General features: G+C 34.3%; 1 long non-coding RNA gene and 4 other non-coding genes across 5 annotated transcripts in view; all 5 read left to right on the top strand.

Annotated features, from left to right (window-relative positions):
- The window catches only part of LOC129988982 (uncharacterized), a 227365-nt gene that overhangs the window by 193358 nt on the left and 8871 nt on the right, over nt 1-25136 (top strand). The window lies entirely within an intron of this gene.
- On the top strand, nt 8025-8095 carry Trnag-gcc (transfer RNA glycine (anticodon GCC)). Its single transcript has one exon. It is a non-coding gene; the product is annotated as a tRNA-Gly (tRNA).
- On the top strand, nt 8496-8566 carry Trnag-gcc (transfer RNA glycine (anticodon GCC)). The gene has a single exon. It is a non-coding gene; the product is annotated as a tRNA-Gly (tRNA).
- Trnag-gcc (transfer RNA glycine (anticodon GCC)) lies at nt 9053-9123 on the top strand. The gene has a single exon. It is a non-coding gene; the product is annotated as a tRNA-Gly (tRNA).
- Trnas-gcu (transfer RNA serine (anticodon GCU)) lies at nt 10963-11033 on the top strand. Its single transcript has one exon. It is a non-coding gene; the product is annotated as a tRNA-Ser (tRNA).

Below are 25136 nucleotides of genomic sequence, written 5' to 3'. Positions count from 1 at the left end.
TCTTTAATAGGATGTACAGGTGATTATATATATATATATAAAGCTTTACTGATATATGAAACCGTAACTAACATAACGTTCACAGGAAAGGAATAAAATTTTGGTTCAAGGTATTTTGAGGCATGCGCTCAAGAATTACATGAAAAAAATAGTCAAGCTGAAACGGTTACGGTTACAAGAACAAATTGTCCAATTTTTTCAAATGGCAACATCAACTCTTTTATTATTATTATTATTATTATTAGAATGTATCCTACATAGTAAAAAACAATAAATAGCCAATTAATGTCTTCCAATGGGAAGCCGTTCCTTGGCTAAAACAAATGAAATTTTTCAAGCCAATTAATAAGCAATTTTGGTATGAAAAAAGTGATGCTAACAGAATTTGAAAATATTTATTAATTTTAAAAATTAAATTTCATAATTTTTTCCAGCAATAATTACATTTATCGTCTGAAATAACATGAAATATAATTCATTGCGTCATCTAAATCATTTATTTTTCTTACATTATTTTATGCCATTCTGTAATAGTTTAGAATTTAATTTTTGGTTTACGATTATAATGGAGACTCTGTATATGTACCTTTAAGTTTGATATTCTAAAATATATTAGATAATGAAATACAAGTCCAGCATTTTCAAGATGAACATATCAGAATAAAATAAAAAAATATTCCAAGAATAAAGGCTGTTAATAGTTTTAGAAGTAAATCCTTCGTAATGCATTCTTTTCTTAAGCTTTGGCCTCAGGTGGCTTAGTATACAGCAACAAGCTCGCAATAATTTGCACAGTACTTCCATCTTTTAGATTTGTCTAGCATTTATAAACGAATATAATTTCTCAAACCATTATGTTTAATTAATTTTTATTGAATAATCTTTTTTTTATCCTTTGATCGCTCTCAATTTGTTTATTTTTCGATTTTGTACCTACGACAAAATTTTTAGTTAGAAATATGGCAGCGAAGACCTTTTATACTGAAAAGTATCGTAAGGGGAAAAAGAGTAAGAAGTTCTGATAGAGGCTATTAACAACCTTAATAAACAAAGCAATGGTAATTATTGTCTTTGCAAAAAAAAAAAAAATGAAAATATTACTTTTTGATGAAATTAGCTAGATTATAATCTGGCGCTGCTTTATGAATGTAAATATTCTCGTATGCCTTTCCGTTATACAAACATTGCCACTAACTTTTCCATTAAACATAATCCGTAAAAATAAATGTTTGAGTCTCTTCTTGTTGAATTTAATTTTTCAAATCCCACATGCATATAAACTTATCCAATATTCAGGTGCTTCTAGAAGCAGAAGCAATTCTACTGTAGATTTGTTGCTAATTGGCAACACTGGATTTTAGCCGAGTAAAAATAATGTACGAGGGATGAATAAAGATTTATTGCTAATTGGCAAAATGGGATTTTAGTCAAGTAAAAAAAAATGTTAACGGTGATGAATAAAGATTTGTTGCTAGTTGACAACACTGGATTTTAGTCGAGCAAAAATATTGTAAATGGTTATGAAATTACGTACTTCACTTTTTAAACAGTTAAATTTAATTAAGCACTACAAAATAAAACATAATATTTTTAATCGTACGAACAAAACTAAATGAACAAAATGCAAAAAATTCTCTACTAAAAGCATAAGTTTATTTTTGTGTATATACATTTATTTAAATTTTTCATCAGCACTTGTGTTGTCATGAATATGTTGTAAACTGATTTTGCAACATTTTCGTATATATTTTAAAGACAGTAGAGCTCCAAATTCCTCTCACAATATTTTAGAAAACAAAATTCGGTATTGGCAATTAAGTAAATTGCTTGTTGGCAACATTCGCATTTAATGGTTAAATTTTATCAAATGATAATTCGCCAAACTTATCGCAAGAAACAGCAGATGCAGAAAATTAAAGGAAAAATTTCATGGTCATCTTAATTATTGGTGAAAGTTTTGAGAGCTTACCGATAGGAGGGTATCATGTTCTTAAATCTGTAACTAAAATATATATTTGTTTAAAACGGTTCTGTAACTACTACACATGTTTGGAAACTCTATAGATCACATTTTTCTTATCGCAAATTGAATAAATAATCGTCATTCATTTTATACTAAAAATGTTTCAAGTTTGATTAGTAGTAAAAAAAACCAAAAGTTTCTCTCAGCTTTCCTTTTTTCAGCTTAACCTGTTATAAAATATTTACTTTTCAGTTTTTCATTGTCTTTTATCAGCTGCCTTTATAGTGTTTAACTAAATTTGTTTCCTTTTTCGCAATTTCGTAATTTCTCGTTGTCTTTGAAATGTTTCCTTTATAATATTCAAATAAAGTCTGCATTCTCGTTCTTCAAAAGTTATATTCTGAACTGTTATATTATGTTTACTTTTCAGTTTTTCATGGTTTTTAATCAGCTACTTTTGTAGCATCGACTACATTTGTCTGCTTTTTCATAGTATATCGCTATCTTTGAGAGGTTTCCTTTATAATATTCAAATAAAGTCTGCATTCTCGTTCTTCAAAAGTTATATTCTGAACTGTTATATTACGTTTACTTTTCAGTTTTTCATTGTTTTTAATCAGCTACTTTTGTAGCATCGACTACATTTGTCTGCTTTTTCATAGTATATCGCTATCTTTGAGAGGTTTCCTTTATAATATTCAAATAAAGTCTGCGTTCTCGCTCTTCAACAGTTATTTGCTGAACTGTTATATTATGTTTACTTTTCAGTTTTTCATTGTCTTTAATCAGCTACCTTTGTAGCATCGACTGCATTTGTCCGCGTTTTCAGACTTTCGTAATTTCTCGCTGTCTTTGAAAGGTTTCTCTTATAATATAAAAAAAATTTCTGCGTTCTCGCTCTTCAACAGTTATTTGCTGAACTGTCATATTATGTTTACTTTTCAGTTTTTCATTGTCCTTAATCAGCTACCTTTGTAGCATCGACTGCATTTGTCCGCGTTTTCAGACTTTCGTAATTTCTCGCTGTCTTTGAAAGGTTTCTCTTATAATATAAAAAAAATTTCTGCGTTCTCGCTCTTCAACAGTTATTTGCTGAACTGTCATATTATGTTTACTTTTCAGTTTTTCATTGTCCTTAATCAGCTACCTTTGTAGCATCGGCTACATTTGTCCGCGTTTTCAGACTTTCGTAATTTCTCGCTGTCTTTAAAAGGTTTCTCTTATAATATAAAAAAAATTTCTGCGTTCTCGCTCTTCAACAGTTATTAGCTGAACTGTCATATTATGTTTACTTTTCAGTTTTTCACTGTCTTTAATCAGCTACCTTTGTACCATCGACTGCATTTGTCCGCGTTTTCAGACTTTCGTAATTCCTCGCTGTCTTTGAAAGGTTTCTCTTATAATATAAAAAAAAATTTCTGCGTTCTCGCTCTTTAACAGTTATTTGCTGAACTGTTATATTATGTTTACTTTTCATGTTTTCATTGTCTTTAATCAGCTACCTTTGTAGCATCGACTACATTTGTCCGCGTTTTCAGACTTTCGTAATTTCTCGCTGTCTTTGAAAGGTTTCTCTTATAATATAAAAAAAATTTCTGCGTTCTCGCTCTTCAACAGTTATTTGCTGAACTTTCATATTATGTTTACTTTTCAGTTTTTCAATGTCTTTAATCAGCTACCTTTGTAGCATCGACTACATTTGTCCGCGTTTTCAGACTTTCGTAATTTCTCGCTGTCTTTGAGAGGTTTCTCTTATAATATCAAAAAAAATCTGCGTTCTCACTCTTCAACAGTTATTTTCTGAACAGTTATATTATGTTTACTTTTCAGTTTTTCAATGTCTTTAATCAGCTACCTTTGTAGCATCGACTACATTTGTCCGCGTTTTCAGACTTTCGTAATTTCTCGCTGTCTTTGAAAGGTTTCTCTTATAATATAAAAGATATTTCTGCGTTCTCGCTCTTCAACAGTTATTTGCTGAACTGTTATATTATGTTTACTTTTCAGTTTTTCATTGTCTTTAATCAGCTACCTTTGTAGCATTTGACTACATTTGTCTGCGTTTTCACATTTTCGCAATTTCTCTATCTTTGAGAGGTTTCCTTTATAATTTTCATACCAAGTCTGCTCTTCAACAGCTATTTTCTGTTTCATTGTGCATTTTTTTTAAGCACTTGCATGCAGATTTTTTCTATTCAAGAATTTCTCGACGTCTTTCACTTCATCTTTTAATCAAATTAAAGATCAAAATTAAAGGTCTTAATTAATCTCATATATTCTTCTTCATGCACAGAAAATCAGAAAGGGAAGAAAAATACAGTGTGTCCCACAAGTGGTGTAGCGTCTAATATTTACAGATTCAGATAGAACAAGTTAAGACGAGTATTTTGATGTATAACTAACTTGTGGGGTCCTCGAATATAGCGTCATAGTCTAATTAAGCTTGTGTATGAAAACTTCAAGAAAAGCTAGAAAAAAAAACGCAAATGAAATCAATGTTTATTGAGAACTTTCAATGCAACAGATTTTCGAAATGTCGACCTTTCTAACAAATGATAATGCCGAAGTCTGGAATAGAAATTCGCAATTATTTTCTGCAAAACAACTGTTCCAATTTCCTTGGCCCTGTTTTTAATTGCTGCTCTCAAGCGTCCAATGATAAGGACTATGTGAGATACATGGTGTCTTTCAGACGTCCCCATAAAAAAGTCACACGGCTTAAGATCTGGGGAGTAAGGTGGCCACTCTATATCATTGCCTGTTTTCATTATTGATTCCTCCTTCCATTACGAAATTTATCAGTTATCAGTCTATCGTTCCGCTAAGATATCGAAGTTTCGCTGAATGCGGTGAGATTTAGCACCATTTTGCTTAAGCCAATAATCGCTTATCTTGTCTGCCATGCAAGAATAGGATGACACGATCATTCAACGCGTCATAATATTTTTTTTCGATAAAAAAAAATTGGGCTCAATGATACTTTCGGCAAATATTGTACACCAAGCTATGAACTTAAGTGGGTGAAATGGCCGAATCACTACAGCCGCTGGTGACTGGAATTCATGATAAGTCAGCACCATGAAAACACGATGTTCAATCGAATATTTACTCATTTCAAAATCACATTGATTACGAATTGTACTCAATAATTTCTTAGCGAATAATGAGCAACTCATTCTCATCACACTTGTTTTCTGGCCTTATATGCCACTTCGGGATTTTTATATTCCCTTGCAGACGCCCTTTTCCTCTCATTGGTTGTCACGAATTTGCAAAGTCACCTAGAGAAGCTTTCCTGTTGTGCAGTCGCCTTATGCATCGTAACTTCGAGTGGAAACTGTTAGATTCGTAATTAAAGTTCTTCGTGTAATTAGATTATGATGCTATATTCGGGGACATGTTATACATCAAAATATTCGTTTTGACGCGTTCTATACGAATCTGGAAAAATTACATACTGCATACCCTGTATGAGATCAGTAACACAATGATAGTAATTTTTTCGATTTGCTGATAAAAATGTATTTAAATGTCTTTAGAATTTTTTAGTAAAAGGCCCTGCAGAAAAAAAAAAAAAAAAAAAAAAAAACGTAACGTGCCATTTTGCAACGTAAAATAAAGCAAAATAAAATATGAAATACAAAAAAAAATATCTGCCAAAATTAATAAATGATAATATAAAAAAACTAATGCATCATCTCATGTAACAATAATCATGAAGATTATAAGAATTTGACTTGAACGCCATGAATAATAAGGTAAAATAAAAACTTTCAGCTGTTTGCAAAAGAAAGATATTTCGAAAACTTAAAAAAAAAAAAATGGAAAACTTAAACTTGAATTTTAAATTACGTTTACAAAAAAAGAAGGACTTTTTTGGACACTATCATAATGTTTTAATTTATAGCCGTCCGATGAGAATATATTTGAAAAAAGTTGCTAAAATATTTTTTTTAAAAATGATTTTTGCCCTCAAAGAATAAAAAGATATAATTCAAATTTTAAAATAATTTTTATTCAATAGCTCTAATTTACTCACCCATCTTTGTAACAAATTTCATCCCAATAAGTAAAGTTATTACTGACTCACCGACCCCCTCGAAGACACAAGGATAAAAATACTAAATGACCAGACCGCCTCTAAGCAACACGGGCGGGAATCGAGGTTGAATCCTGAGGGCAATCACCGGCCACGGCACAATCCTTCCCTAAGGAAATAAATCCCGTCATCTCTGGGAGAAGTCAGACACCCACATTTTCTTGTACCCTTCAGGATGCCGAGAACCAACCACAATACCAGAAACTTCTCATCCTCATTTCGAGGTGCCTCCCGGGGAAATCCCAATAAGTTAAATAGCCATTAATGAAAAGAAACGTCGTGGACAAAGTAAAAGAAACGAAGCTGTTTTACAATATATATATATATATATATGTGTGTGTGTGTGTGTATACAAGACATTTTCGACAATTAGCTTATTTTACCAGTATATTCATTTTTTTTAAATATTTTTTTGCTATCCATATAGAACGTATTTATTTTAAATGTCATCTTGTTATTTTCATGGAGCAAATCAGTGAATCTATTCACAATTATGAAATTCATATTCATTATGTAAATAGGCCAAATTATTGAGCGAGCAAATTATAAAGTGCATACATTTTCAAATAAAAGTAGAAGTGAATATTCTGTTTCAGAGTAAATGTCCAAAGAAACTAATATTTTTATCTTAAATTCAAATTCGAAAAAGCTGGCATTTAAATGGTGTTATGGAATTCCATCACATTTATAAAATTATTATTACAGATAGAGTATCAAATTAAAGCGTGTTGAACTCAGAAAAAAAATATACGGAAAAAAATATTCACATCATAAAAAAAGATTTTTTTTTCCAGTGTAAAATACTTTTTTATGAGATAATAATTTTTGAAAGAATAGCTGAAAAATACCAAAATATTGTCTCATTTAAAATTAATCATTAAGTGATCCTTAAATAACAATTAACCGATATTATTATGGATTTTCGATTTTGAAAAGTTAAATTCGAATTTGAAAGTGGCCTTCTTCCTGTGCGCTGAATTTCCTCCAGGGCAGACAAAAAAAAGTAGATTTAGATAAAAGATATAAAAAAATATTAATATTTTATTAAAATTATATTTATCGTTTGTAGACTTCACATCTATCGATCAGATGGAAGGAAACGATATTACGCATATTGGCTTCCTTTCGGAAAAGGAATCAATGCAAATCAGTTGTTTCTTCAGCTGAACAATCCTATTTTATTACTTGTTATATTCGTGATTTGAAACTTCAAAAAACTTGCACAGATCAAAGGTTAAGCGTGTATCATGAATTAACCCAGATACTATTTCTCGCTTTTTATTAGTAAAGTTCGTATAATCAGGGAAGCAAATACGCATGCTCAGGAATAATCGGTGGTACAGTGGTAGAATGCCCACCTGCCAAGCGGGCGGCCAGGGTTCGATTCCCGGTCGATGCATTGACATTTTCTTTTATTGTTGGGACAAAGTGTATGTAAATTCAGAAAATGGAATTTATGCTGCTTAGGAAGAAGAGCAGCCCTTTCGAAGCACCGGTGGTTCAGCGTTAGAATGCTCGCCTGCAACACTCGCGACCCTGATTCGAATCCCGGCCGATGCATTGACATTTTGTTTTATTATTTGGACAAAGTGTATGTAAAGGCAGAAAATGGAATTTATACTGCTTAGGAATAAGAACAGCTCTTTCAGAGATTCGGTGGTTCAGTGGCAGAATGCTCGCCTGCCACGCGGGCGGCCCGGGTACGATTCCCGGCCGATGCATTCACATTTTCTTTTATTGTTGAGACAACGTGTATGAAAAGGCAGAAAATTGAATTTATACTGCTAGGAAGAAGAGCAGCCCTTTCGAAGCATCGGTGGTTCAGTGGTAAAATGCTCGCGGGCGCCCAGGGTTCGATTCCCGGCCGATGCATTGACATTTTCATTTATTGTCTGGACAAAGTGTACGTAACATCAGAAAATGGAATTTATACTGCTTAGGAAGAAGAGCTGCCACTCCGAAGCATCGGTGGTTCAGTGGTACAATGCTCGCCTGCCACGCGGGCGGCCCGGGTACGATTCCCGGCCGATGCATTGACATTTTCTTTTATTGTTGGAACAAAGTGTATGTAAAGGCAGAAAATGGAATTTATACTGCTAGGAAGAAGAGCAGCCCTTTCGAAGCATCGGTGGTTCAGTGGTACAATGCATGCCTGCCACGCGGGTCGCCCGGGTACGATTCCCGGCCGATGCATTGACATTTTCTTTTATTGTTGTGACAACGTGTATGAAAAGGCAGAAAATTGAATTTATACTGCTAGGAAGAAGAGCAGCCCTTTCGAAGCATCGGTGGTTCAGTGGTAGAATGCTCGGGGGCGGACAGGGTTCGATTCCCGGCCGATGCATTGACATTTTCATTTATTGTTGGGACAAAGTGTATGTAAAGGCAGAAAATGGATTTTATACTGCTAGGAAGAAGAGCAGCCCTTTCAACGCATCGGTGGTTCAGTGGTACAATGCTCGCCTGCCACGCGGGCGGCCCGGGTTCGATTCCCGGACTATGCATTGACTTTTTCTTTTATTGTTGGGACAAACTGTATAGAATGCTCGCCTGCCACGTGGGCGGCTCGGGTTTAATTCCCGGCAGCTGTATTGACGTTTTTCTTTTAATGTTCAGAAAAAATTTATGTAAAGGCAGGAAATAGAATTGATACTGCTTAGCAAGAAGAGCAGCCCTTTCGAAGCATCGGTGGTTCAGTTTTAGAATTCTCGAATACCAATCTGGCGGCCCGGCCGATGCATTGACATTTTCTTTTATTGTTGGGACAAAGTGTATGTAACGGTAGAAAATGGAATTTATACTTCTTATGAAGAAGAGCAGCCATTCCGAAACTTCGTTGGTTCAGTTTTAGAATGCTCGCCTGCCTCGCGTGCGGCCCGGTTTCGATTCCCGGCGGATGCATTGTCATTTTCTTTTATTGATGGGACAAAGTGTATGTAAAGGCAGAAAATGAAATTTATACTGCTAGGAAGAAGAGCAGCCCTTTCGAAGCATCGGTGGTTGAGTGGTAGAATGCTCGCCTGCCACGCGGGCGGCCCGGGTTCGATTCCCGGCCGATGCATTGACATTTTCTTTTATTGTTGGGACAAAGTGTATGTAAAGGCAGAAAATGGAATTTATACTGCTATTAAGAAGAGCAGCCCTTGCGAAGCGTCGGTGGTTCAGTGGTAGAATTCTCGAATACTACGTAGGCGTCCAGGGTTCGATTCCCGGACTATGCATTGACTTTTTCTTTTATTGTTGGGACAAACTGTATGTAAATTCAGAAAATGGAATTTATACTGCTTAGGAAGAAGAGCAGCCATTTCGAAGCATCGGTGGTTCAGTGGTAGAATGCTCGTCACGCTGGCGGCCAGGGGTCGATTCCCGGCCGATGCATAGACGTTTTCTTTTATTGTTGGAACAAAGTGTATGAAAAGGCAGAAAATGGAATTCATACTGCTAGGAAGAAGAGCAGCCCTCTCGAAGCAGCGGTGGTTCAGTGGTAGAATGCTCACCTGCCACACGGGCGGCCCGGGTTCCATTAACGGCCGATGCATTGATATTTTCATTTATTCTTGTGACAAAGTGTATGTAACGGTAGAAAATGGAATTTATACTTCTTATGAAGAAGAGCAGCCATTCCGAAACTTCGTTGGTTCAGTTTTAGAATGCTCGCCTGCCACGCGTGCGGCCCGGTCGATTCCCGGCGGATGCATTGTCATTTTCTTTTATTGATGGGACAAAGTGTATGTAAAGGCAGAAAATGGAATTTATACTGCTAGGAAGAAGAGCAGCCCTTTCGAAGCATCGGTGGTTCAGTGGTAGAATTCTCGAATACTACGTAGGCGGCCCGGGTTCGATTCCTTGACTATGCATTGACTTTTTCTTTTATTGTTGGGACAAACTGTATGTAAATTCAGAAAATGGAATTTATACTGCTTAGAAAGAAGAGCAGCGGTTTCGAAGCGTCGGTGGTTCAGTGGTCGAATTTTGAATACCGCGCGGGCTACCCGGGTTCGATTCCCGGCCGTTGTGCTGACATTTTCCTTTATTTTTGTGACAAAGTACAGGTAAATTCGGAAAATTGAATTTATACTGCTTAGGAAAAAAAAAACAGCCCTTTCGAAGCAGTGATGGTTCAGTGGTAGAATGCTCGCTTGAAACGCGGGCGGCCCGGGTTTGATTCCCAGCGTATACTTTGTCATTTTCTTTTATTGTTTGGAAAAAATATGCAAAGACAGAAAATGGAATTCATACTGCTTAGGAAGAAGAGCAGCCCTTTCGAAGCATCGGTGGTTCAGTGGTAGAATGCAGGCGGGCGAATCGGGTTTAATTCCCGGCAGCTGTATGGACGTTTTTCGATTAATGTTCAGAAAAAATTTATGTAAAGGCAGAAAATAGAATTCATACTGCTTAGGGATAAAAACAGCCCTTTCGAAGCATTGATGGTTCGGTGGCAGAATGTTCCCCTGCCACGCGGGAGGCCCGGGTTCTATTCCCGGCCGATGCATTGATATTTTCTTTTATTGTTTGACAAAGTGTATGTAAAGGCAGAAAATGGAATTTATAGTGCTTGGGAAGAAGAGCAGCCCTTTCGAAATATCGGTGGTTCAGTGGTAGAATGCTCACTTGCCATGCGGGCGGCCCGAGTTCGATTCCCAGAGGATACCTTGTCATTTTCTTTTATTGTTTGGAGAAAATATGCAAAGACAGAAAATGGAATACATACTGCTTAGGAAGAATAGCAGCCCTTTGGAAGTATCGGTGGTTCAGTGGTAGAATGCTCGCTTGCTACGTGGGCGGCCCGGATTCGATTCCCAGCGAATACATTGTCATTTTCTTTTATTGTTGGGGCGAAGTGTATGTAAAAGCAGAAAATGGAATTTATACTGCTATTAAGAAGAGCAGCTCTTTCGAAGTATCGGTGGTTCAGTGGTAGAATGCTCGCTTGCTACGTGGGCGGCCCGGATTCGATTCCCGGCCGATGCATTGATATTTTCTTTTATTGTTGGGACAAAGTGTATGTAAAGGCAGAAAATGGAATTTATAGTGCTTGGGAAGAAGAGCAGCCCTTTCGAAGTATCGGTGGTTCAGTGGTAAAATGCTCGCCTTCCGTCAGGGCGGCCCCAGTTCGATTCCCGGTGCATGAACTGACATTTTCTTTTATTGTTCGGACAATATGTATATAAAGGCAGAAAATTTAATTTACACTGCTTAGGAAGAAGTGCAGCTTTCCCGAAGCATTGGTGGTTCAGCGGTAGAATGCTCACCTGCCACGCTGGTGGCCTGGGTTCGATGCACTGACATTTCCTTTTATTGTTGGTTCAAAGTGTGTGTAAAGGCTGAAAATGGAATTTATGCTGCTAGGAAAAAGAGCAGCCCTTTCGAAGCATCGGTGGTTCATTGGTAGAATGGTCTCCTGCGGCGCGGGTTCGATTCTCATCCGATGCATTGATATTTTCTTTTATTGTTTGGAAAAAATATGAAAAGACAGAAAATTTAAATCATACTGCTTAGGAAGAAGAGCAACCCTTTCGAAGTATCGGTTTTTCAGTGGTAGAATGATCGCCTGCCATGCGGGTGGTCCGGGTTCGATTCCAGGCGGATGCATTGACGTTTTCTTTTATTGTAAGGACAGAATGTATTTAAAAGGCAGAAAATGTAATTTTTACTGCTTAGGAAGAACTGCATCTCTCCCGAAGCATCGGTGGTTCAGCGGTAGAATGCTGACCTGCCACGCGGGTGGCCCTTGTTCGATTCCCTGCCGATGCTTTGACATTTTCTTTTATTGTTGGTACAAAGTGCATGTAAAGGCAGAAAATGGAATTCATAATGCTTAGGAAAAAGAGTGGTTTCCTTGTTCGATTCCCGGCCGATGCCTTTACTTTTTCGGTTATTGTTGGGACAAAGAATATGTAAAGGCTGAAAATGGAATTCATACTGCTTAGGAAGAAGAGCAACGCTTTGGAGGAATAGGTGGTTAAGTGGTAGAATGCTCGATTGCCATGTGGGCGGTCCGGGTTCGATTCCCGGCCGATGCATTGACATTTTCTTTTTTTGTTCGGAAAAAGTATATTTAAAGGCAGAAAACAGAATCCGCATTGCTTAGGAAGAAGAGCAGTCCTTTCGAAGCAACGGTGGTTCAGTGGTAGAATGCTCATCTGCCAAGTGGGCTGCCCGGGTTGGATTTCCGGCCGATACATTGACATTTTTCGGATAAAATATATTCAAAGGCAGAAAAATTAATTCATACTGCTATGGAAGAAGAGCTGCACTTCGGAGCCATCGGTGGTTCTGTGGTAGAATGCTCGGCTGGCATTCGGGCGGCGTTGTTTCGATTCGGATGTATTGACTTTTTCTTTTTTTGTTCGTATAAAGTATACTTAATATTATACATATTACGTATACGTATACGTAATATACGTATATGTAGAAAAATATTACGTATACGTATACGTAATATACGTATATGTAGAAAAATATTACGTATACGTAATATTTTTCTACATATATTAACATTTTCTTTTAATGTTCGGAAAAAGTATATGTAAAAGCAGAAAATGGAATTCATACTGTTTAGGAAGAAGAGCGGATCTATCGAAGTGTCGGTGATTCAGTGGTATAATGCTCGCGTGTTCCACGGGCACCCTGTTTCCGATTCCCGGCCGATGCATAGACAATGTCTTTTATTGTTCAGATAAAGTGTATTCAAATTCAGAAAATGGAAATCATACCGCTAGGAAGAAAATCCAACTCTTTCAAAACATCGGTGGTTCAGTGGTAGAGTGGTCGCCTGCCACGCAGGCAACCCGGATTCGATTCCCGTGCAATGCATTGACTTTTTCCTTTTCATGTTTTGAGAAAGTATATGTAAAGGCAGAAAATGAAAATGATACTGCTTATGAAGAAGAGCGTTCATCTTGAAGCATCGGTGGTTTAGTGGTAGAATGCTCGGTTGCCCCGTTGGCTGCACGGGTTCCAATCCCGACTGATGTATTGACTTTGACTTTTATTTTTCGGATAAAGTGTACGTAAAGACAGAATATGGAAGAGAACCGAATGTGCTAATGGACAGAATATGCTTAAGAATAAAAACAGCGAAACCGAAGATTCGGTGATTCAGTGTTAGAATGGTCGCATTTCACGCGGTCGGCCCGGGTTCGATTCCCGGCCGGTGTTCTCAATTTTTCTTTTATTATTCGAATAAAACGGAAGACAGAATATGGAATACATACTGCTTAGGAAAAGTAGACTGGTTTCCGAGTCATCGGTGGTTCTGTCTTAGAATGTTCGCCTACTTCGCGGCCGGCAAGTGCTCGATTCTCTGCCGATGCATTGACTTTTTCTTTCATTTTGTTCGTGTAAAGTATACGTAAAAACCGGATATGGAATGCATACTGCTTAGGAAAAAGGCCAACCCTTCCGGGTCATCGGTGGTTCAGTGGTAGAATGCTTGCCTGCCACACGGGCGGGTCGTATTCGATTCCTGGCCGATGCATTGACTTTTTCTTTTTTTTGTTCGTATAAAGTTTACGTAAAAACAGAATACGGAATGCATACTGCTTAGGAAAAATGCCAACCCTTCCAGGGAATCTATAGTTCAGTGGTAGAATTCTTGCCTGCTACACGGGCAGTTCGGATTTATTGTTCGGATAAGGTATCCGTAAAGGCAGAATATGTAATTGATACTGCTTTTGAAGAAGAGCAAATCCTAAGGAGAATTTTTCTTTTACATAAGTTTTGCTATCCATCTTTAGTGATCAGCTTTTCCCCTTTGAAATAATTTTAACTATTTTTTTATATGCAACTTAATATTAAGTGCTACCTGAGCAAAGTGTATGAGTATTTCAAATTTTGATAGACTTGCGTATAATTCCTACTATTTTAGAAGCTTTTATCCATTATATCCATCATATTTCTTTCTTTTTGTTATTAAATTATTTAACCTAAAATCTGAACTTAAATTTAGAATGAGAATATATTATACTTCAACTTATAGAATAAAATTTTTTTGTCCTTAAAATGACCTTAAAAAATATTTTGAAATAAAATGCAATCATTCAGTAATGTAGTATTCCATATGTTATACTTCATGGCGATCGTTTATACTGAGAAGATTATTCTAGAAAAAGTTCTTTAATTTATAAGAAAATTCATCGAATAAGAATGCATAGTAATTCACTTTAATAATAATTCACTCTAAAAGTGAAATAATATATTTGATAATATTATTTTTATATATATTCATCCTAAATGTGTTACTATGCATTTCATTTCTTTGTACAAATTGCAACACAATACGTTACCCGTAGAAAGGGCAACACAATACCCATCCCCGTACAAAGGGTTGTGACGGGTGTGTAGCTAAGTCGTTCTCTCGGCCCTAGATGGCGCTACTATAAAAACAAGAGACGCTCCCCCACCGGCTTAAAATCGCTGTCTTCGTAACAGCGGGCTTGTCCCTGACAAGTGCCATAAGAAACAACAACAACATGTAGCATTCTTGAAAATAATATTAATAATATCGAATTTTACTGAAGTATATTAATTCAAATGCCATTCATTTCATAAAAAATAATATTCCTTCATATTATTTATTCTTCTAATCATTTTATCATTTGTTACTGTTCATTATCTCTAGATTATCACTATTCAATGATTCTACCACACTAAGGGGTGAGACTTAGAAGGATGTGCCCACATACCTAATTCTTTGTCGTTCTTCGATCTTGGTTTTCATCTCATTACATACTCTTTCATTCTTTTTTTTACATGTGTATATGAATGTCGTATCATTTCTGATCTTATTCATTTTATTTTAACTCAAAATTGCGTATTGATTGCTTTTATGGCTAGTTCAAGCATGACCGATGGGAGATATCTACAGATGGTCATGATTCAAGTGACAAAAAAGCTTTCGAAAGTGGCACAAAGAATATTTTATATAATATTATTAAATATAATCGATATTATCTACCATTGTTAAGGTATCTGTCTACGTCTAAACTTTTGGTCAAAATTCATAATTTTTTTTTTATTTTTTTATTTTAAAGTGCATTTATTTAGCTTTCTAAATCTGTATTTATTTTTCTCCTACGATTGATAGAAATGGAGATATAAAGATTTATGTAATTCAAAAGAGTCGAAAACGAAACCGGAAGTGCTTACCGGAAGTTGAATGTTTTTCGTCGTTTCATCAAACATACGCTCCTAAAATCATAAATTAATTATTTTTTTTAATTTATACAAAACTATGTGCAAGCCACCTAAATTTGAATTAATTTTCAGCTCTTTATATAAAGAAAAGATTGGCAACAGCTGCTTCTCGAACATTGTTTACGTTTGAAATCATCTGCTCGTCTCGTGTTATGTGTTTATTTACTTTGCTTTTTCGAGTGAATACAGCTTAGTTTGATTTGAATATTTATTGCTTTCTGTTTAAAAAGTGTTTTAAATGGGTGGAAAAAGCATTAACAGAAGTAAGAAACGAAAGTTTCATGGAAATAGGCATTCTTCTTCCATGCAAGCTGCAGACTCTGTTGGTGTATCAGATTCAAAACAAAAGACTTGCAGCGAAAAGAAACTGCTGAATTCGCAGTTATGTGAAGATAATGTCCCTGATTTGAAAACAAATAACCTTTCTGGATTTCGAATTATGGATATCGAGATATTAATAAGTGTTTTTACTCTTTTATGTTGTCCGTTATGCTTCAAAAGCAACTTGTATTTGATAGAGGATTCTACCTTTGGATTGTGTTCGAATTTCTGCCTCAAATGCAAGAATTGCTCCTTTTACAAAGGTTTTTCTTCATCTAAAAAGAAAAACACATCCAATGAAATAAACACTCGACTTGTGTGTGCACTTAGAATCATTGGAAAGGGTTATACGGCTGGAAAGAAATTTTTTGCTACCCTCAATTTTCCATCTTTTCTTTCCAAACAAGCATTCAGAATGCAGGAACTGAAGCTTCTTCGTGCTGCTCGTTCTGTTGCAGAAAATTCAATGAATATTGCTGCTACTGAGTTAAAAGACAATAAAAACCCTGCTGCTATTACTGAATGTGGTGTATCTGTTGATGGAACATGGCAACGGAGAGGGTTTTCATCACTGAATGGAGTAGTGAGTGCAATCTCTGTGACATGTGGTAAGGTGCTGGATATTGAAGTGATGTCTCAGTTTTGCCAATGGTGTCACACGAAAAAGCTGAATTTATCATGTGCATCAAAACATCAGTGTGCAAATCATAAGGGTTCATCTGGAAGTATGGAAGTGCTTGGTGCTTACAGAATATTTGAGCGTTCCAAGAGTTGTCGTAAACTTATTTATTCACAATACTATGGAGATGGTGACTCTAAGGGCTATGATACACTTAAAGACATTTATGGGAAAGATTCCGTTTCAAAACTGGAATGCATTGGCCATATTCAGAAGCGAGTAGGCACTCGTTTGAGAAAATTAAAGTCATCGAATAAATCTCTTGGTGGCAAAGGGAAATTAACAGACTCCTTCATAAATAAGTTGCAAAATTACTATGGGATAGCAATTAGAGCTAATGCAGGGAATTTATTGCAAATGCAGAGTGCAACCATTGCTGCATTTGCTCACACATGTTCTAATAATAAATATCCCATGCATGGACAGTGCCCAACAGGAAAGGACAGTTGGTGTAAATATCAACGTGCAATTTCCTGTGGAAAAAAATTCAAAGAAACAAATGCAGGTCTTCCAAAGAACATTATTAAAATCATTAAGCCAACATATATGCAGCTATGCGATCAAAACTTATTGAAAAAATGCTTACACGGTAAGACTCAAAATGCCAATGAAAGCTTCAATAATCTTTTGTGGACAATAATTCCCAAAAACACATTTGTGGAGCTACAGACTTTACGTTTGGGAGCATCAATAACTGCAATAATTTTTAATGATGGATTTTATGGTCTCTTGGCAATTTTTTTTTGAACTGGGAATAGCTCCTGGGGATTATACCCTGAGACACTTCCTTTCTCTCGATAAAGAAAGAATCATCAGGTCAAAAAGGCAGTCATTGGGTACAACAAAAGTTGCCAGGAAAAAATTAAGAGCTGTTAGAAAGAAGAAAACAGATAAAATTGTTAACAAAGAAGGTGTATCATATAAATGTGGTGAATATTAATAAAAATAAAGAGAGATATTTTTCATAAAACACAATTAAAAACTTTAAATGCATTTTTTGAGGAACTTTAATTTTGTAAAAATTTTGATACGCAAAACATGATATCTCAAAATATTATGAATATTTTTTAATGAAATTTTGTATGTATGTTATTTATACTATCCTAAAGGCAATGAACTAGGATTATAGTTTTGAGATGAATAGTTTTTTATTTAGAGCTCATTAATGTTGTTTATGCATAAGAATTTGATAAATTTTCAGTTAGGAAATACTCGAACTGCTATAACTTTCTTATAAATGCAAATATTTCTTAGATCCTAGTTCATTGCCTTCACTAAAGCTCTAACTATATTTTGTAGAAAAAGAATTTGAAAATTTTGATTAGAATTCTTGTTAGGATGTTTTGCGTTTTACACCAATTTTCACAGTTTTTTACCCAAATTTCCCCATTTGACTGAGTTGCAAATTACATAAAAGTTTTTAAATGGTATTATTCATTGTTTTGAATTGCAATAACCTAAAAAATAAACTAAAAATGAAAATTAAACAGCTTTTTCAAAAATTTGTCTTTGCACGTAGACAGATACCTTAATTTCAAAATGTTATCAAAATATGCAAAAACAAATAAAATGGGTGTTTTTGCATTCAAAAATATATTATTATTTTGTAAAAAAAAATATATATATATTTTATGAGTAGAAATTTTTCATTTATTCGTCAGAATTTAATGATTCGACCTCTTACTTATTGAAAATAATTCTAAAGCATTTTATTGTGAATTAGAATCTTTTCCCCACAATATTACGAATTATCTGCAATTTTTTCGCGTTCTAAGTTCGCGAATAATCCAAGTTAGCTTCATTTTTTAAAGTAAACATCTTCTCTTTGCATCTTTCCTCTTACCCCTATGTTGACTAAATAAACGCATCCTGGTGCATGCGTAAAAGCGAGAAGGCTTTTTCGAATCCGAGAATGAACAGTGTATTAAACTACGTATAATTAACCCACCTGTGTTTGAATTTGATAATCTTTGGGCATATTAAGGCGATTTATCAGAATGCCCTGATTCAATAACATAGACATTGTATTCAATAATTTACTGCATTTTGTCGCTTAAAATTCAAATTCACTACGTTTCATGAAAAGAAGTATGCGTTCGTGTATTTATAATACTTTTTATCATTTAAATTTAAAATATATCCTCTGTCTCTTTCAAAATATCAACACAACTCTTAGGCAGAATTTAAAATTAGCAGTTTCTTCAAACACAATTCATTTCATAAAAAATAATATTTTCTAATCTTTTTATCATCTGCTGTATTAAGTAATGTGTAATTAGTCTTCTGTAAGTGAATCTTTCGGAGATAATTATTCGACTTTTTAAGATGTCTTGATCAAGGAACATAGGAATTTTATTAAATAGTTTGCTGCAGCGTCTTTTAAAATTCAAGCATAATGTGCTTCATAAAAAGAATATTCTCTTTTACATTTATTCTTCTTATAATAATTTAAAATCAATAATTCAAAATATAATATCTCCCTCTCTTTGAAAATGTTTTCAAAATTTTCAGGCAGAATGTAGAAACAGCAGTTTATTCAAGTACATTAAAATGATTAGAAGAATATTATTTCATAAAAATAATATTCTTCTAATCATTTTATCATCTGCTTTACTAAGTAAAGAGTAATTAATCTTTTGTGAGCGAATCTGAGAATTTTCGGAGATAATCGCTCGATTCCTTAGTATGTCCTATTCTAGAAACATAGGCATTTTATTAAATACTTTGCTGCAGTATAATTTATATTTCAAACATAACAGATTTCATAAAAAGAATATTTATTCTTCTTATCAAAATTTAAAAACAATTATGTAATACAGTTTCTCTCTTTGAAAATGTTAATTCAACACTTAATTTAATTCAAAAACAGCAGTACACACAAAATACAAGAATCTCTCTCATTGCATTGTTGTCTATACCTTCGAAATCAAATACAACACATTTTATAAAAATAATATTTATTCTTCTTATCACAATTTAAAAACAATTATGTAATACAGTTTCTCTCTTTGAAAATTTTAATTCAACACTTAATTTAATTCAAAAACAGCAGTACACACAAAATACAAGAATCTCTCTCATTGCATTGCTGTCTATATCTTCGAAATCAAATACAACATATTTTATAAAAATAATATTTATTCTTCTTATCACAATTTAAAAACAATTATGTCCACTGTTTCTGTCTTTGAAAATGTTAATTCAACACTTAATCTAATTCAAAAACAGCAGTACACACAAAATACACGAATCTCTCATTGCATTGCTGTCTGTACCTTCGAAATCAAATACAACACATTTTATGAAAAATATATATTTTTGTAACAGTTTTATCAAGGTAATTATGGCATGTTACAATTATGAAGTGGATAATATACGATGATGTTTGTCTTGTACATCGTCAGATCTAGAAGCACATTTTTGATAACGAGTCATTAAATGTATACCAATGTATCACTTCGAATTTAATCATAAACTCTTTCATAAAAAGAACAATTCTTTCATGTATTTCTTCTCCTAATCATCTCTTTAACGGTATCACCCCATGCCGCTTGCTGTAATATAAAGATTGTCCCTGAGTGCTACGTTAGTGCTTTTGTTGTTCTACCTTAGAACCATGCGACAAATCAATACGTAGAAAAGATGGGGATGAAGAAGGTGGGGTGCAGATGGGAGGGGTGCAGCTAACATGAAAGTTTCATTCTCATTTTCACCCGTTAAGTCAAGAATAAGGCTTACGCGCCCGGAGAAAAAGGGGGGGGGGAGAAAAACCAAAGTAATAATAATGAAAAGAAAGAAGAAGGAGAGGAAAAAAAATCTGGTCTCTTTTTCTTCCGCTCTTTCTGATTCTTCTTGCTACTTCTTTTTTATCTCACCTTCTTCTTCGCTCACTTCGTCATTGCGGAAATTTGGAATTCCTCGGTTGTTGATGGCGCTAAGATGTGTTTGGTTTTTGCGAACTTTTTCGCCTCCGTGCTCCTTGTTTGGGGAACAAATTTGTTTGATTTTGTGAGAAATTTGATTATGTTTTCTGTCCGACATTACTCCCGTTTTAAGGGAGAGACGCTGCTCTTGGGTTCCTTTTTACTACTTCTTTTTTCTTTTTTCTTTCCTTTTCCATTCTTTGATTCTTTTTTTAGAATATCATCTTGTTTTCTTTCTATACATTTTTCTTCTTCTTTTTTGGTGTGTCTGGTGTCGTATGTTTGAAAATATGACATATGTTCTCTTTTTTCTTCTCTTTTTTTTTTCTTTGTCTGTGAAAGAAAATGAAAATTGATCGAATTAAATGAAGGAGTTAGTGTTTTGCTTTTTAACTTTCTTGAATACAAAGTAACAAAAAGACAGTACCCATACAACGGCGAGGAGGGCTGGGGGGCTGGGGTATGTTTCACGTAATACGGGATATGCATTTTCGGATGAATTTATATATGTTCAAACATAGTTTTAAAGTGTAACTACGTATATTGCCAGTGAATTGTTATTTTTTGTGATCTCAACTTCCCTGTTCATATACTTACTTCAGGAAGTATATCAACTTTCTTATATTGAAAGTTTCAAATTTTGCTTTTTAATTTTCTTGAATACAAAGTAACAAAAAGACGATAGCGTGTTTTCGTACAATGAGGAGAAGATGCATGTTTCGCGCAATGAGTACATGCATTATCGGATGAATTTATGTATGTTAAAACATATTTTTAAAATGTAACCATGTATATTTCCAATGAATTGTTACTTTTTGTAAATCTCAACTTTAATATTATATATTAATAGCAGGTAAGTGTATCACCTTTCTTGTATAGAAAGTTACAATTTTGACCTTTTGGGGTTTTTGAATGCAAAGTAACAAAAAGGCAGTAGTGGGTTCTCGTACAATAGGCAGAAGAGATATATTTCATGTAATAGGAATGTGCATGAATTCATGTTTGTTCTGCATACATTACCAATAAAAGATTACTTTTTGTGAATCTCAACATTTCTATTCGTATATTAATAACAGTTAAGTGTATCAACTTTCATATGTAGAAAGGAACAAAAAGACAGTAGAGTGGATTTTAGTACTAAGTTACATTGCGGATAATAGAAAAACGCGTTTTATAATTTTTGCTTTATTTATTGAATTTATATATGTTCAAAACATTTCTAAAATTAGCTATGCATATTTTCAGTGAAATAAAGCTTTTTTAGAATTTCAGCATCACTTTACATATATTAACAAACAGATAAGTTTTTCATACATTTGCTTTCTGAAAAAAAATTAAATTCATTTTGTAAACGGATTAACATTTTATCGTACATTGTTAGACATGTACGAGGAGCATTCATGCAAGATAAATGAATGTTTTTCCCCTCCACTATCTCATATATTAAGTATGCAAAGAAAATATATTGAAATCATCATGAAATTCGTCTTTCGAAATCATGTTGTTATAAAACAACCCTTTTGTTGGAATTTAGCAATAAATTTCATTGTGACAATGAAATTCACTCCTTTTTTATTATTTCATCAGATATTGAAATCGCGATATTTTAAAAAAATTATTCTTTACATTCATATTCTTCAAAAATTTATTATTTTCATTTTTTTTGTGTCAAAACTGTATAAAAATTCAATGCATTTAATAAAATATTTTATATTTTTACAAAAAAAATTTAAAAATTTCCGAAAGCTCATTTCGGTATAAATAGAAGAGTGTACTTTACAGCATAAAATATTTCAAATATGCAACAATAACAGATTTTGAGAAAAGGTACTTGGAAAAGGTCAATTTAACCTAGACAACACAGGGGGTTCAAACTCCCGTTAATGACTCTATGAAGTCATAACACAGAACTGATGAGAAAGGTTGATTTTCATAATAAACAGAATAAGGGTAAGGTTATAAATATAACGTAGTTTTAGAGTCTCTCGTGAATTGATGCTTAAACATGCTTTATTGAGGAAATCTAAACAACTGTTATGCACAAAAGATGTTTTCTTAATTAAATGCAAGCAATATTTCCAGGGAACCAACCCATGACTTCTATACATTTCCGCAAAAGTCATATAATCATCATCTTCTTCTTCATTCAAGCTCTCAAGTAATTTGGCATCTGTTAACAGCACTTTTTTGGCATTTATATCTTTTCTGTTAACTGCACTTTTTGGCATTGGAACGATAATATCCTTTGTTGATATTATATCTTTTCTATTAACTGCACTTTTTGGCATTTAGAGGATAATGTCCTATGTTGATATTATATCTTTTCTATTAACTGCACTTTTTGGCATTTAGAGGATATTGTCCTATGTTGATATTATATCTTTTCTATTAACTGCACTTTTTGGCATTTAGAGGATAATGTCCTATGTTGATATTATATCTTTTCTATTAATTGCACTTTTTGGCATTTGGAGGATAATACCCTTTTTTGGCGTTATATCTTTTCTATTAACTGCACTTTTTGGCATTTAGAGGATAATGTCCTATGTTGATATTATATCTTTTCTATTAACTGCACTTTTTGGCATTTAGAGGATAATGTCCTATGTTGATATTATATCTTTTCTATTAATTGCACTTTTTGGCATTTGGAGGAATAATACCCTTATTTTGATATCCCCACGGGGGGGGGGTATTTCAAAATGACGAGAGGAACTTCTGTCATAGAGGATGTTTCTCGCCACCCTGGAAAGTACACAAAATGAGTGAAGGTCTGACTCCTCCCATCTACGAAGAGACGTACTTCCTTTGGAAGGGCCGTACCGTGGCCGGGGATGGTCTTTAGGACTCAACCACAGTTCCCTCCAGTGATGCTGATGTCCTGTCATTCAGCATTATTTATAGAAGTGCCTTCGAGTGGGTCGGAAAGTCAGTGATATGACTTACTCTTTGTTGATAGTATATCTTTCTATTAATTGCACTTATTAGTACTTGGAGAATAATACCCTTAGTTGATATTATATCTTTTTAATAGAAAATATGTAATATCGAAGTATATATCTTTTTTATACATTTACCGGCCGGCGTCCTGGCTTAGGGGTATCGAGCCTTCCCCGTGATGTAGGCATCCCGGGTTCGAGTCCTAGTTCGGGCATGGTTGTTCTCTACCGTATGTTCTATCTGTGAGGGACGTGAATGAACCCCCATGTGAAAAGGGGTTGCGCAAGCTAGTGTGTACGTGTTTCTTCTTCATATGAGCTAGAAGTCAGACTTCTGCCCTCGGGTGATCAGGGATCGTTACCTTCAGACGCTACTGTGCAAAAACTTGGTTTAAAATGGCTTAAAAAAACATATATATTTATATGATTAAGTATATATTTCGTATATAACTGTTATATAAAAAGATATATACTTTAGAAAAGTATATATCTTTTTATATAAAAAAATATATACTTTTTGGCATTTGGAGGATAATACCCTTTGTTAATATTATATATATATATATATATATATATATATATATATATATATATATATATATATATATATATATATATATATATATATTGTTTACATTTAAGCAAGCTTTGAAAATTTTAAAACAACATAGTGCTCTTGGTAACTTACACCTGTACAAAATTTTAAAATCTGTTATATCAGGAGGCAAGTAAAAAATTAGATGATAAAATTTCATCATTACAAACATGAAAAACCTGAGATGAAATGAAATAAAAATAAATAAGAATGTTAAATTATCTTCTCAGTATTGATCACCATGGTCATTTCACAGATCCAAATGTAAAACTAAACTTCCAGTTCGTTTCAAAAAGTCAAAACCAAACAAATCGTCAACACAATCACGATATATCGTGAAGCATCAATTTACCTTAGAAGATACATCACGATCCAGAAAGCACGACATCACGCTGCAGCACTACGACATCTCAACCTTATAACATCTCCCACCGAAAAAGAATTGATTCAATTCATTGTTTCACGAATCCAACATCAAAAGTCTTAGCATCGCCTTTGCAGAAAAAGAAAGGGTAAGGGTAAGAAATAAAAATACAAAAAAGCAAGGTTAAAAAAAGGGTTGGTCTTTCACATTTTTCCATTAAACCACTCCAGCAAGCCCTCAGATGATAGGAGAGCCCATTTTAGATAAGGCACATTTCGCCAGTGTCTTTGCTTTTGTTTTATTTAACCGTTTCCCTATTGGCCCGAACCGGACGATTAATTGCGGCGCATTAATTTGCAGCTTCATGATCGTGGCCCATTTGTTTTCCGGGAATCGGAGCGAAAAGCACGGTTCTCCAGTGAGTTTTTTTTATTATTCCAGGAGAAAACACGGATCTTTGATTAAATGATCGTAATTGCGATTCGAATCACAGGCGGTTCAGTGTCCTACACCCCATCCCCTGTTGCGTTCCGGCTCGACACGCTCCCTAACCCATCTCTGAATACTCCTGATTTCAATTGGCAGATTAAAGTCTTTATCGGCCCGCTTTTGTAAGGATCCAACGCCTTGAAAAAGCAAGTTTTCCTGGAAGAAAGTGTACACAAACAACACAAAAGTGGCGATTTTAAAGGAATCAGAAGACAAACTGGATTCTTAATTTATGTCTTCAAATTCTTCGGGCTTACAATCAATTACGCTTAATTGCATTGTTTTTATGGAAGCGAAATGAAAATAGTTTAATGGAACTTTGGGTTACTTTTCTCGATTTTGTTTAAACAAAAAAGTTAAATTGTAACGTTTGAATTATAAACCATTAATTGTGTAAAAGTGTAGATTGAAAGGAAATGGGATTTCCGTTAAATAAAGAAGTCTTTTCATTTTCAATTTGAAATTTGATGGAAAGCTTCTGATAGCAAAGACAAAAAAATGTTAAAATAACAATCTTTCATGTTTATTTTACGTTTAAATATTTAACTTGATTCTGCAGATGCTAG

The sequence above is a fragment of the Argiope bruennichi genome, chromosome 10 (assembly GCF_947563725.1).
Source record: "Argiope bruennichi chromosome 10, qqArgBrue1.1, whole genome shotgun sequence".
Lineage (NCBI taxonomy): Eukaryota > Metazoa > Arthropoda > Arachnida > Araneae > Araneidae > Argiope > Argiope bruennichi.
Note: the sequence above shows the minus strand (reverse complement) of the source record. Positions and strands in the feature narration are given on the sequence as shown.